The sequence below is a fragment of the Lissotriton helveticus genome, chromosome 1_1 (genome assembly GCF_964261635.1).
Source record: "Lissotriton helveticus chromosome 1_1, aLisHel1.1, whole genome shotgun sequence".
In the NCBI taxonomy this organism is placed as follows: Eukaryota; Metazoa; Chordata; class Amphibia; order Caudata; family Salamandridae; genus Lissotriton; species Lissotriton helveticus.
This window is the reverse complement of record NC_136057.1, coordinates 1,177,712,290-1,177,728,026: the sequence shown is the minus strand read 5'-3', so window position 1 is coordinate 1,177,728,026 and position 15,737 is coordinate 1,177,712,290. Positions and strand designations below refer to the sequence as shown.

Below are 15,737 nucleotides of genomic sequence, written 5' to 3'. Positions count from 1 at the left end.
AGCTTCCTCGAAGTTCTAGCAAAGGCCAGGGAAGGGTGGTGCCCTCACTAAGGTCATATATGTTCAGGCTGAGGGCGAGAGCAAACATGGAGCGCCCAATACAGGCCAGTCTCAGAACCTGGTTTTGAGAACTGCTGGTGCTGAGCACCAACTGGACCTGGGTCAAGAGATGGAAATGGACATATGCGGTGCCTGGGGAAAGGCAACTTAAAAAAGACTACTGAGCACTGTGGAAAGCAGTCAGCAACATTGGAGGCCTAGGAAAGGCAACTTGTCACAAGTGGTCCCAGTGAAAGGCATCTAGCCGCTTAGAAAACTCTGCAACGGTACCTGGACACAAACAGCTCAAGTAGACACGGTCAACCAGTAAACTGAGAAGGCAACCTGTGCCACATACAGTAAATGATCCATTTGGCATTCTGGAGCTCGAATGCGAAAAACCGAACACTTGAGAAGGCTGAAATAAGCAGCCAACCACAAGGGAAATTCACTACTCAAGAGCGCAAATTCCCAGTGGATAAAGCAAGAAACGGTCCATTTTTCAAAAACACGTTCCGTTCTTCTGTGAAATACATTTGTGTAAGAAGCTGGCTCTCTATATAGTGTACTAAAATGAAGAACACCGTGCAGAGAATCCAGTGACTCCCAAATTGCTTTACAGAGGCTAAAGTAGATAATACTAACGCTCTCTTTTGTGGTAGTGTGGGCAAGCAGTTAGGCTTATCAGAGGGTAGTGCTAAACATTTGTTGTACTCACAATAAATGAGGCACAAACAAAGAATAAATCTGAGACCAAATTCGAAAAATAACATTTCTTTTTATATATATTTCAAACTCAAGAACTTTGTTCAAATTTAAGTACAAAATCAGAGCAGCTGGGACACTCTTGAAGGGGGTCTCAGTGATGCTGACATTACTTTGCAATCTCGCCTTCTGAATCTAGCGCCTCACTGCCTAAAGGGGCTCCCAGCGCCTGACTCTCAGCCCTGGTGGGACCAGAGTCCCCGGGTACTAGGCGGTCATTCCTTCCTTCCTTCAGCGCCATCATCAAAGGGGACTGCAAGTCCCAGAGGCTAGTGTGACGGCCTCAGCTGCCGTTATTGAGGGGGAGGCATTGCCACCGCGATTAAAGTGCTGCCTCTTCCCCCGAGACTTCTCCCCCCCCCCCCGCCCCGATCCTAGCCCGTCTTTGCCAGGAAGAGGCAGGGCCAGAGCACTTTCATCTCACCTATGGAACATTGTTGCCACAAAAATTCCTGAAGACAGTGTTATGGTACTGTGTTGAGTTGAGGCTGTGTAATTCATCTTTTTTTTTTTCTGACGGCTTCTCTTCAGGTGCCCTAAAATCGATTATGGCTTAAACCTCTTGCAAATCTTTTTTGCCTCCAGAAGCCAGTTTGGTTGGGAATGGGCAAAAGGAAAACTATGGAGAATGCAGGGGGGGGGGGATATTGGCCCCCTCAGTGGGGTGTGCAAAGGGAAAAAGGAATGGAAAGCAGCAAAGAGTGCAACTTCTACCAATAACTGTGTAATGAACAGAATTGATAACTTGATCATAGAATGTGAAGGGCTTCTGGGAGTTGAATTGCCAGCCCAGTCTGATTATGCTAATTCGTACATACTAAGGATCGTATTCCCTTGCGCTCAACTACTGTCCCCCAGATGTTTCAAAAATCCTAACATAAAGGAGTAGGGAGCAGTCATGAGACTACAACACTGGGTCCTGAGCCAGCCTCGCTATCCGGCACTCCTTCCCCATTGCCCTCAACCTCCCACTCATGACGCCTAGGCAACTTTGAGCCCTCAATTATTTGCACGAATCGTTCCGATGTCCTGGCCGGGGAGCCTGACTCTTGTGGGGAAGAGCAAAACTCACAGCCCATCCCCACCAGTAATAAGAGCCCAACTGAGTTAGCGTCCACTCGTTCTATTCTAGCACATACCCTTACCCAGATTGTTCTCATTTAATGGGGAAAGTTGGGTCATTGAAAGTGATAATTGAGGAACTGGTGGGCACTGTTAAAATGTTAGTCCATAACAGTACTCTACAAACGCAAGCAGATCTCCCATTATATAACCCACAACAGTTACCAAATGTAGGACTTCCTATAATTAGTGGACAGTCACATTCTTCTGCAATCCCACCGAGACGAGCCACTAAGGTTTTAACTTCCAACCAGAAAGGCCACTTTGAAGTTCATCCTTGTAATACCCGGCAAAAGCGACTTTATTCCCAAGTTACTGCAACTCATAATAGGATTACTAATGTTTTAATAGATCCACTTCTGGGTAGGAATGTCCCAGCTCAACAGATTAAACAACCAACGTGCCTATTCAGGAACCTGTCCCCAAATCATCCCCTAACAGTAGAATTGAGAATGCTGAATCTCTGAAAAATAAATCCATTCATTGGCAACGACAAGTCAGGGGTTGCCGCTCGCTGATTAAGGAAGATATTATCAGGGCACTGAGATGCCCAAGGGGGCAAAGTATCAAATATTGTTTTGTCATTGGAACAGGAGTTATCGAACTGTCCATCAGATTCATATGTTATGATAGCTGGGGATTTTAATTGTACCTTCGGGCCTTTAAGCTCTGAAGATTTCCTGGGGTAGATGAAGATGGCGCCAAGTGGGGTGTCCCAGTGCTAAATATACCCCCTATTAAGAAATGGTCCCAGGTAGCAATTCAGATCAGTGCACTTACTCTAGAAGCTGGCTTAAGGGCTGTGAATGGTAGAACCCCCACCGATCTCGCAGGGGCTTACACATATAACAGAGTGTCTTGCCCCTCCCGAATTGACTACATATTAGTTGACATCATATTCTGGAGATCATATTAGATATGGTAGTAGTTCCTTCTATTGATAGCGATCATAACACATTAAGTATGATTAGTAAATCGCCCTGGGCCCTTTCTATTCTCTCAATCCAGGCCACAGGACCCCTTATGAGGACGAAATAACTGGTCCCTTCAAACTGCAGTAGGTACCTTAAATGACCAAGAGTCGCTGCATAAGAATCTCAAATGGCTGTGATTAGGAGCACACTCAGTGAAAGCACATTTAAACTGCGGGAGGCCCTGAGAGAAAATGGTCGGTCTAGGGTTCCAGAGCTATATAGAAGTGATGACGACTCAGTTGGGGTCTCTATTCTAGTGATAAACCAGCCGTATGCCATAAAAACCGCCAGACGTGGTTTAACGGGGATTGTAGACAGAAGAAAAAGGCATTGATTTTAGCAATAAAAAACAGACGCTGTCCCTTAATTAAGAAAAACAGAAAGGACTACAAAACCGCTGTCATCCATGCGAAGCTTGAGTGGGATGAGACACACTGGCAAAACCTAAAGGACGCAAGTGCAGCCAGGGATCCTAATCTTTTTTGGGATATGGTCAGGCAATAAAGATCCTGAGTTAATTCCTACCCACATTACAAATCAAGATTGGTTTAACCACTTTCAGAAACTTTATTCGGGGTCCAGTCCATTTTCCCAAGTTGGGTCAGTCGCCCACTATGGATGACATTGATCCATTTAACACAAAAGAAATAGAGGCAGCAATAAAGAAAATAGTACCAGCAAAAGCTTCAGGTCCGGACGGACTCCCGGGAGATCTTTTTCTTGCAGACCCTCCTAATTGGGCAAATTACATTATGCCTTTAATCAACTTTATTGCAAATGGTAGCGCAGTACCTGATTCATGGAAAGGTGCAGAGGTGGTACCTATTTTTAAAAAAAGGTGCAAGGGAGGACCCTGCCAACTACCACCCAATAAGTTTGATTGATGCCATGCAGAAAGTAGTTAGCAGGGTGTTGCTTCAGAGAATTTATCACTGGGTGGATGATAAGAATATCCTCTCCCAGTATCAAGCGGGTTTCCGGGCGTGTACAGGGACAGTGGACCGAGCATTCTGATTGCTTTTAATCTATTGGAAGGTTGTCCTAATTGGCAAGGGCAGTCTTTATTTGGCCTTTATTGACCTAAAGATTGCTTTTGACCTGGTTCCCCAAGAACGGATGTGGCAACTATTGGGCGATATGGGGATCCCCCAGTGGTTCTTAACCTGCTGATATGCCTTCACGAGGGCACTTATGCCCAAGTGAGGTGGGAAGCTCAAGACCAGAAGACAGACAGGATCCCTGTAAACAGAGGAGTGCACCAGGATTGTGTAATGGCGCCCACCCTGTTTTCTTTATACATCAACGTGGTGGTTAATTTTTTACAAGAACTTCCATCTGATGCCCCTTCCCTAGCCAGAGACAGGGTTCCTACCCTGCTCTTTGCGGACAACACTCTCCTCATGTCTAAAACTCCGGCTGGGCTCCATAAGCTTTTAGATAGATTTAATCTCTTTTGCAAGTCTAGGGGGCTAATTGTTAACACCTCCAAAACTAAGTTTATGGTGTTTAATCCCTATAGGCCATATAGAAGTAATTTTACACTAGACGGAACACGTCTAGAGCAAATCTTAACATTCGATTATCTAGGTATCCGGCTTGCTGAGAAAATGCATTGGCGGCATCATATCGACAAAATGCTTCTGAGACACAAACGTGTGGCTGGAACACTACTCAGAGAACATTGTTCCTGGCAGAGTAGACCTGTGGCCCCCGCTCTTCCGATTTATGCTGCCAAAGCAGTCAGCTCAGATCTCCATGGTGTCGAATTATGGGGCATCGACAATGTGGATGGAATTAGTAGATACGAACACAAATTCTTTAGAGATCTAGTAATGCTTCCCAGTAACATACCTTTAAAACCTCTGATGAGCGACATGGATAGGCGCTCTTTTAAAGACATAGCCAGGCTACGGCCCTTGTTATTCTGGGCCTGCCTGAATCGGACCCCTGAGCTTGCTAGTTATGCCTCCGCGCTTATGGAATTGGTGGCCCTGGATGGTAATCAAAGAGTCAGCTGGCTGTCTAACCTAAAAAAGTAGGTTCTGGCGCTCGGCATGAAGAAGTCGTGGGATACCCAGATCCCACCTAGTAAGGCTGACCTTAAAAAGCGGAATTGGGCATGGGTAGATGAACAAGAGCACCGCAACTCGAGATTAGGAAGGCTCACAGAAGAATTTTTTTTCACAAGCACAGCATACTTTTAGAACCTTACTTAGATTTTATTCAGACGCCACGAGACAGGGCACTTTATATTCAGTTTAGGCTAGGCACACTCCCGATACGAGAAAGTAACTGCAAAGTGGAGTGCCCCACATGAGACAACAGCGGACTGCCCCTGCTGTAAAGCACAAACTGAAAGTGTGGCTCATCTCATGTTTGCCTGTCCCGCCTATAAGAAGGCTAAAACGAGATGGCTAAAACCAATCTGTAGCCTACTGGGAACCTATGAGCATACAGTTGCTTTGCGTATTTTGAAGACGGACGCATGGACTCTTTGCATGTGGTGTGGCCCAGTATCTTGGCCGTGCTTAGATAGTAAGGTTTAAAATCCTACGTCTGACACTCTAAATGAATTATTGCGTTTCTTATATTTTTAAACTGCTCTGTTTAATTTTATTGCACTGTCACTTTATACTCCGCTATATATGTGTCCTGGAATTGAGTTAATTTTATGGCTGTATTAAACTTTTATCTTGAACTTACTGTTTGTATGGACTGCATACTTTTACACAATGGTTCACCTGATAACTTGTTTTTTTATTGATGTTTGTGTATGTTACTGCTTTTAAGATACTTGTTATCGAATAAAGCTATCTTTGAATTGAATTGATGCTGATTTCCCTAGACAGCTGCTTTGTCCTGGTGCAGTGAGAATCCGGACTGGACTCTCGCCAACTCCAGTTGGTCCTGGTGTCTTCACACTCAGCGAGGAGACAGATCTGACCTTATAGAGCACAACTACCTTTTCCTGGTTGTCTGTGGCGCCGGTCAGGCCAGGAAGCAGCATGGCGATGGACCGCACTTTGCTGGTCAGTGCCTGTGGACTGCTGGAGTCGCACAACATAGGTGCCAGTGCCTTTGAAGCTTCCCGCTCTGGTATGCTCATCCTGTTTGGGGGCGGTGTGAATATCTCTGCCCAGAACAGGCTTTGTTCCTGTCTTCCGAGAGCAAAGGCTCTCACCGCAGGAGGTAAGAAACCTGCCTATGGTGTTGTGTGTCGATTTAGATACTGTATATAGGTTTCCCGATCTATGCCCTTATATAGGCACAATTCACATTGCCCTTATATAGGCATAGAAATCCAACCCTTATTTAGGCATTATCAATGCTAACCAAATACAGGCATGGTCACCTACATCCATCCATCCACGTCACAACGAGTTCTTGGAAAACCAGACTCTTAAGCCTTTAGGACTTCCCCTTGCCTGGATATTGATTTCTCCAAGAACTCATTTATTATGCATGAATATCTATTCCTTAGGGGTTCATTCATGACGTTCCTCTGCCCAACTTTTACGCCAATACTGGCATTCCTGAACACCTTCAAGGTATAAATATACCTTCACTTGCCATGGCAAACCACAGCTCGGCTGCATACTTGCACGGCCCAGCTCGCCACAGCAAGTTCGAAAGGAATTTGAGTCCCCATCTGACGCACTGACCAGACGCGGTCATCCTCCTTCCAGCTCCAGTTTTTCTGACTCCCCTTGCGGGGTGTTAGAGATCGAGACCCGGACAGAGATTCCAACCTCTCTCATTCTGAGGTATGGAGCAGACTAGAACCTAGAGGGACTCTTGGCAACTTTTGGCAAAACTAAAACTATAGCTAGCTATACTTTAGAAAACAGCACCTACTTCTTACCTTGTACTACACTTAGGTTAGGTACACTGGGGTAGAACTATGTAGAAGCACCAGATGAGTATTCACATTTTAGCCTGTGTTATTTATGTATGTATTTTTAGGAATATATGTCATAGCTACAAACAATGCTATTGCAGTATTATTTTATCTTACTGCGAAACGCTGTACGTATTATACTTCGCATTCTGTCTTACGATTGTAGCAGCTCATCTCTCTTGCACGAGAAATAAGACTGTTCAATAAACCCTTTTTATTGAAACACTCGTCTACCTATTTCTATGTAACTCTGTAGAAACGAAGCATGCACGATTGACTGAGTAAAACTGTTATCTATTGTTTCCACGCTTCTAAGAAGAACTGTTCCGATTCTAAGGGAAACAAAGTTGTCATGTTTATGCGGTTGTCAGAGACTAATGCCTTCTTGTTCACTCAAGAAGTTTCTAGTGACCTCTGAGTTAGCTGGCACACACAAGTAATTAAGTTTAATGTACTCGATAGAGACATATTGACCTCAGCCCTGTGTCAAAACTATAGTGTATATTATTCCAATGCGCAGAGCCTATCAGGGATATAGGAACTACACTACAATGGTGGCTGGCTGGTCGAGACCAGTCAACACACTAGTAGTTGGTAGGTTTTCAGGGGGCACCTCTAAGGTGCTTTCTGGGTGCATTTATTAATAAATCCAGAACTAGCATCAGTGTGGGTTTAAGACAAGGTGTTTGGTATCAAACACCTTGGGGTACAGTGAAATTATCAAGTAGCTCGGGAACTTTTAATGTGAAGTGCCCAGCCCATGTACTCGTTATGGCGCACCCGATGCAACGGTAATATCTAAGGGGGAACTTGGATATCAGTGGGACATACCCACTCTCGAAGATGCCCATAGTGCACCCTGCCTTAGGGCTGTAAGGCCTGCAGTAGGGGTGACTTACCTATGCCATATGAAAGAGAGGCAGGCATGGTGCCATGTCGACTCTTCAGTTTACTCTGCAGCAAGACATTCTGGCTGCAATGGCAGTTTGCATGAGCTTGGTGAGTGATCACTTAGAGAGTCACAATTCGTACTGCGGCACTTAGTGACCCTTTTTAGTTCCAAAGCCCTAGGTACCAGGTGTACCACTTACTAGGGACTTACAGAGATCCTAAAGGGGTACCAATTGTGGAACAATCATACAGTTTAGGGAAAGAACACTGGTGTTGCTAATCTGGTTAGCAGGAACCCAGCACACTCTAAAAGTTGCACCAGATACCAGGCAAAAAGTGGGTGGTAACCATGTTAAAAGGAACACTTTCCTACAGTTTGTCTCATTAGACGAAAGTGAGTGTGGATTAATTCCCCCAAATAAACATTTGCTGCATGGTTGCCTGTAGCCAGATATACTTTCAAAACCTATGTGCTTTCCCTTGGAGCCACGGCTACTTTCAAAGTTTGAATGAAACCTTGCACCAATGCAGGTGTTGGTGCTTCTTGTAACCCCACATGATTGCGGTTCAAACACTAACTGCTACTTACTTCTTTTGCTATGACAGCGATACACATAGCCATCCTGAGAAGTGGTCAACAGCTATTGCTCAGACACCCCAATCAATGAGTGACGTACTTTTAACGTCATCAATGGTCTTCAAGCAAAGTTGAACACAGCGCTGAATTCTACTTCCGGGTGCATTTTAGGATTCTCCACTATATATTAATCAATGTGTCTGCTATAGGATATCAGATTCCATTGATCATCGTGCATTTATCACACAATTGATGGTCTGTTCTTCCCCATAAACAAGATTGCTTTTATATAATGCAGTCAAATTAATGAGGATTGAAGGACTCTGAAAGCCTTCCTACTATATTCATCATGAGCCATTTAGCTATGTAAATGAAGAAATACGATAATATCTCTGGTATCCGAATTTGTACTCCATTTGTTTCACTTGTAAGCATCGGTAGTATAACTGTTCTTGTATACATGCCTGTTCTAAGATGGCCGCTTTAGGCATTCTGAAATTCCATACCTCCTCTTCATTTCCTGGTAGGTAAGATTCATGGGGATGCAACTACAGCTGGGTCACGCGAATATGATGGTAGAAACAAACAAGCTTTGACCAATCATTGTCAAAGGGTGTACCCAGCGGCAATACCACCCATTAAGAAGTGCTGTGATTATGAGAAAGGCATTCAAAATGGATACGGTCATCAAAACAAGTTTACTCTTCCAGTTAGAGGTCCGAGAGGATGTGGAATAACATACAGAGCGGCCGACTTTGGGACTGAGGAATCGGGTTCAAGTCTGGACATCGGCTCTCCCTGTGCCTACAAAAACACATGTTGATCATAACAAATAAAATGAAATAATGGCGAATCGAAACAAAATTCGAAACAAACAAAATTACAAATGCTGATCTGTACTATGGCAATGGTTGAATTCGATACGGGTGAACACGTACAGGATCGGGTTAACCACAGTTCGAAAACACAGGCAGAAACAAAATAAAACAAGCAATAAACAGTGCAATACCAATTCAAAGTAAAAAAGAGTGAGCTGAACAAACCATAAATAAACAAAAGAATAGGGTGGGGGGGGGCGGGGGGACATGTACCAGAGACAGTCACCATGAAATTGAAAAACACACCCAAAGGCGGGACAAATGGCAACGTTTCACCAATGAAAAGAAAGGGATTTAGAGGGACACATGAAGGAACAAATGATGGGCGTGATGAAAGCCCACAGAGAAGACGCAGCATGCCTCGAACATTTAAAATGGCAGGTATTAGGAGCAAAAAAGAAGGTGATCATGCTAGTGTCTAGCATATTGCTTTGTCTTTTAGAAATTAAAACATTTTGTAAAGCTACATTGTTCAATTTCCATTTGTTTTTTTTCTCTGCAAATAAAATTATTTCAGAATTTGTAAATTTATTTGGCATTTAGTTGTTTCTGCATTTTTGTGTATTTTTTACGGGTTCACGTAGTATTTGCCGGGGTCCCCAGATTCCAGTAGTGATCCAATCACCACCACAGAGGTCGTAAGGTTAAGAACCGCTGTTCTAAAGTGTTTGCTCTCTATTTTGTGGAAAGTAAAGGTTCAACATAATTTGCTGAATAAAACATGCAAGACTTTACTAACAAGAACATTTTTTACAATTAATTAAGTAGCACTCTCTAAACACTCTATATGACTAATTTCAGTCTGTGCCACACTATTTTATTTAAAACTAATGTATTGCGTCCAGTCACCCTTCAACGGTAGGATGCGGCTAACAGCTGTTCGCATGCACTATTGGGCCTCCCAGCTCCAAATAATTAATGACTGGATATTTTGCGACTGCGACAACCCCGCATTCAGTTTGAAACTTTCACTTATGAACTATCAGTATTTTCAGAGTTTCTGATAACGTAGCCCAATCTCTCATTCTGTGCCGGAGTGGACTAGGGTCACTCTCCTGTGCTGGAGGCAGACCCTCAGGTGGATCTCTTGGGACTGGCTGCTTACGCTGATGGGACCTTTTAGGTATCGCCCATATTGGGGATGTCTAGGAGAACTCATAGTTGAGGACCTTCTGAGCGCTCCAGGATATTTTTTTTATCTCCATAGAACCCAGTGCTATAGATATCTTAAACTCCGCCCTGCACTGGCTGTAGATCAACCGCAGCTGCTGCACCTCGGTGAAGTAGAGGACACTGATTGGAAAGATGCCAAGATGGCTCCACTTGAGCTAGTCATCTCTCGTCGTCTACACCCGATTCAGCTAAATTATTTGCATGTTCCATACTTTACTCCACAGTGATGGGCGTGCTCCCTAATCCTGTGTGTCATAGGTACCTTCTTTCCAATGGTGCGGTCCTGCCTGGTCACAGCAAAATATTCGTCTTTTAGCTTCCCTAAGTTAACTGATGTTCTGGACAGGCCCACTTATTGCTCCTACCGGCTTACTGGGCATTCTGAATGATGTGGAGAGTGCACCCTGGTGGCCGAGAGGGCTATTCCTCGCCACCGGAAGCTCTCCTCCATACAGTCTATTGCAGAGTGATGCTCTGCGATGGAATGGTGTGCGAAGATAGAGGAACCCATTAACAGAGCCCATGGGTGATCTTGCAACAGACAATCATTTGCATTGCAATCGGTCTCATATTTGTGAGAGTTTGAGCTGTTGGCATTGTAAATGACAATGCCTTTTATTTACGTGTTGGTTTTTCAAAAACATAAATAAAAGGCCTTGCCATTTACAATGGGAATAGCTTAAACTGTTGCAAATGCAAGGCCTATTGCATTGCAAATGCTTGTTTTAGGACTTGTGCCCCGGTGCCAGAACAAATCAAAACTAGAGAAACCTGCTCACACACCAATGGATGAGCACTGCTAAAGGCCCCTTATGTATATGTATGTTGTATGAATTTTTATACCGGCGGGCTGCCATAAACAGCAAAGAAACAAAAAAAAATCCCAGCAAAGGATGCAGGTTCAGAGAAACAGTAATTTCACAGAGTCCCTACGTCAGGTAAGAAAGTTCAAGATCACTCTGGAAAAGTTTCAGTATTCAAACTAGTGGTTTTAAGAAAGGTAGGATGGTGTGCTACCCTGTCACTTTAATTATTTTCTTTTTTTAAATTACTGCCAAAAATTGAGGATGCCCTTGATGCAAAAAGTTTGCTGAAGCGTGATCTAAAGTGCATGCAGCCACTATTTCATATTTTGTCCGAGGGCTGAAATGGTTGACACAGCTTTATACCCTCCGTTCGTATTTCTGATCGATTTCCTAAGGGACTAAAGCCTCCTTTTCAATCGTGAGCCAGCGTTTAGCATAGAGGATGACGCCAGCCAATTAAAAAGATGGGCGGGACTTCAAGTCTGCTTCTGAAGGCTTCTGAAACCGTATTGATTCCAAGAAGCTCTTGCATGCACGCTGCTAATGCCATGCGAGACCTAAAAACTTGGGGGAGATGGTGGGACTATCATGGCTTGCCTTCTGTCCGATTTGCTGGGCCCACAGGTCTTTCCCTTCTCCGCCATCTCTGCTGCAGTTACCACCCTATTTTGTCATGTAAAACAAACAAATTTTTGTCTGAAAAAAAGAAAAACTAATGTATTACCCATGGAACTTGATGCCTCACGGTAATACATTTCAAGACTGAACCAAACCTATTTGTTTAAACTGCACATTAACCCCTTCCACGCTCATGACGAGCTGGGCTCGTCATGCAGTAGCCTGCTCACACGCTCATGACGAGCCCAGCTCGTCATGAATAATGGGTTTTTGAAAATCCCAGCGCATGGTTGTAAATCTGCGAGCATCGATGCGGTTAATAACTTGAATACTATATAATTTGTTTTTGGTTTGTACGCTGGTTCTCGGCTAAGAAAACTACCAGGGAGCATGCTGCCTTTATTTGAAAGTAGAGGGCATCAGCAGACAACAAGGTGGAGTGTCTTACTCTTTAGTAAGTTCATTCCCCGTGTAAACACCTGACAATTTAGAGTAAAGGCTACAGATTCTAAGCACATCTCCATTCACCAACTGGAGTAAGGCAGTTATAAGGAAAGTGTGTGCATATCTACAGATGAACAGAGCAACAGCTATTTGGGACGCAGACTTTAATGCAATGTATGGCCTGTCCTTGTTGAAGATAGGGCGTAAAGGTAACAAGGACCCCCTGAACAAATTGATATTGTAAGTCCTAGGTCAGGGATTAACAGAGCGAAAGGTAACAACCAAGGCACTTGAGTAACGAATTGATAATATTGATAAAGGATTACACAAAAGGTGAAGGAATGTAAGTAGGTCTGAAGACAAATTTTATTACTATTTCGATTAAAAAGTAAAACACATACAATAATACAATTCATATATATCAAAAAAACTTTAAAAAGGGAGAAGACATTTTTTCATAATCAAATCAATAGAATCAGAAAAAGAGACATTCAAAACATAATTATTAAATCTCAAACAAATTAATTCTCAAACATAAAATGGGAAAACTTTATAAAACTGTGGCATTAACTAATAAATTCTCTACGCGCGTTTCGGCGACCAGCGCCTTCTTCTGGAGTAGCCACGTGTATCCTGTTTGCTAAAAACAAAAAAGGGGGGGGAAAAAAATCCAATTTAAAAATAATACTAACCTATAACTTATTCACAAAAAGTTATCATCTTTAAACAATTTTATAAAACCATTATGTAAATCAACCTACATATTACATCACTTTCATATTCTCAAAACATATACATTTTGTTTTTGCCTCTTCTTAGAGGACCTTCATTTCTTTGTGCATTTCAAACCTAACAAACCCGGGCGGAGGGGGGGGGGGAAAAAGTGAAGATACTGATATTAAAATGAAACTATCATGTATGATGTCGAATATCTTATACGGGGAGAGATGGGCACCCATTCTTCAAAATATACTTACATAAGGAAAACAACAGCGTCACAGGATAAAGTCATCAAATGCAGAATCGTTGCTCTGTACGACAATAATCTGAATATAAGGAATGAGATACCAGAATTCTATAATTAATAAATAAGATGTTTACTGACAAGAGTGTCAGAGAATGATTGCACTGTGTGATCTTTACCTAATAATAATTCAATAAAGTTCGGAAGCCGTAGATAGTTGCTTCAAATTTATAGCCAGGGAATTTGGATTGCTATATCGGATAATAGAAACATATTTTAGACAGTTGGATGGATATTAGATAGGCATCACTACATTAAGCAAAAAGTATAAGGCTGTTTTTTATATAAAAAAAGGGATAGGCAGGTGATTATGGAAGGGTCTAGTACATATAAACATATGATTATTAAATAGGCATCACTACATTTAGCAGAAAAATATAAAGCTGTTTTTTTAAAATTAAAAAGGGATGGGCAGGTGATTAAGGAAGGGACTAGTACATATAGTAGTACCTGATTAAAACCACTATATACCGCAGTATTTTATGTTCTTTGTTGACGGTTCATGTAAAATTAAAAGATCAGTCAGATTCCTATGACAGAAAATAACATGAGGCTGAATAAACTCAGAGTTATGGGCGGTCATCAGTCAAAATAATATATAGGAATGCTTTTAAATAAGCATCTGCTTTTAAATGAGTACCTGATCAAGTGTAATAACGTGCAACACTCGCTCTTCAAAATATTGGTGAAATCTATAAGTAAAGGAACAAGAAATTGCTCACAAAGTCTCAATAATTATAGAGTAAGTCTAAATTTTACCGTGTTAAAAAGAGGCATAGAACATACCTCATAAAATTAGAAAAGGAGTTTCTAGTTCGTAGTTAGCAAAGGAGCCTTCTTGATAAAGAGATCTCCTGTTTGGCAGTGCAATGCTGTGAATAGGAAAAAGATATGGAAAGTTTCAGAGTTTAGCTTGAAACTTCTTAAAATAGCTTCTGGTTGAAAAGCGGCAAAGATATTAAGTGCTTACCGAGTAATTCTGTCCAAAACTGCTGCAAGGTTTGAAGAGCGAGGCGCGGGTTCTCTGGCTTCTCTGATGCGGAGCAACAAGTGAATGGTACACTCGCGGTAAATATAGTGTGCACGGCGCAGTAATTAAAGCGCAAGTGCATACACCTGGGGATGGAAGGAGGTCATGAACAGAGTGGAGGGACTGGTGATCCCGACCCGTTCGTGCACCTCACGATAGAGGATGCAAGTGATGGACAGCGTTGAGGGACTAGCGCCCTCTATGTTAGACATTAAGAACGGACTGTCAGGTAAACAGTCGGATTTCTAAACGCATGTGAATAGAAGGTAATGAGTAAAATAGAAGGACTAGTAATCCCTACAAATCCATTCACCTCGAGGGGTTACAAGCTGGTAATAAGCAGCTTCAACAAAATATGTTTAACCCAAACTAAAGTTAAAAAACGGACTGTCAAATAAACAGTCAGAATCATGAACTAGTTATAAGCCAAGTACAACAGACTGAAAATAATTAGTAAAAGTCACGGCACGGTAGTACATAACCTAAAAGGAGTGCCATCTCGGAAATTATTTGAGAAGGGAAAAACCACTTATTATTAAACAAAACAACTTGTGGGGGGAATAAAGTGTCTTATCTATATATTTATTTCGTCATCCAAAGTCTAAATGGAAGGAGGGTTTAGATGTTGACATAACCAAAGAAACTTTGGGATTTATGTCTATACAATCATTTATTCACTAGTGCATGATAATAATCATATTAAGTAATATTTTATTTATTTTGTCCTGTTACAGATTAATTTATTGCAAATTAATTCATTCCAAACTAGATGTTACTAATATCAAGCAACAAATATTTCCTTCTAACTGTCATGTGAAAAGGAGGCTATTCTTATAGGTGTTTTCACTTCAAGGTGGTAAAATTAATGCCGAATTCAAATGATCCCAACGTTTTTGGGCTTAAAGCAAATATAGGTAGACTAGCAAAATAGTAATAAAATTTGTCTTCAGACCTACTTACATTCCTTCACCTTTTGTGTAATCCTTTATCAATATTATCAATTCGTTACTCAAGTGCCTTGGTTGTTACCTTTCGCTCTCTTGTTGAAGATAGGAGCAGGATGCCATACTGTAGGCCCCATCATTCAGGCAAAAACCCATCAACTCATGAGAAGGCTCCTGCTACCGTTCTGTACCCAAGGTTTTCCAGTCTTCCTCAGATCTACTTTTCAAATTCATCTCAAGCCCTCTTCCACTGAGAAGAGCTGCCAAGGTTGAGCTGAACCGGAGACTGGGCAAAATACACAGCTGATGCCCCACTTCCAGCCCTAACAGCCACTGGACAGGTTTAGCAAGAATTCCACAGTCTGCCCCAGAAGTAGTTGAAAGAATGATATAGACAATTTTGCAATATTGTACGAATGGCTCGGGCAAGTGAGCATAAGCAACAGCATATCAATATAGCATTAGTGTTACAGTTCTGTTCAGTACATTGTTCTTTGAAGAGGAGGTCATCATTGCTTACGTTTAAACAATAGTTTTTATAGTTCAGCCTGAAT

At 42.2% G+C, this 15,737-nt stretch overlaps 1 protein-coding gene across 1 annotated transcript in view; it reads right to left on the bottom strand.

Moving 5' to 3' along the window:
- The window catches only part of PLXNB2 (plexin B2), a 774,855-nt gene that overhangs the window by 91,755 nt on the left and 667,363 nt on the right, over window positions 1–15,737 (bottom strand). The window lies entirely within an intron of this gene.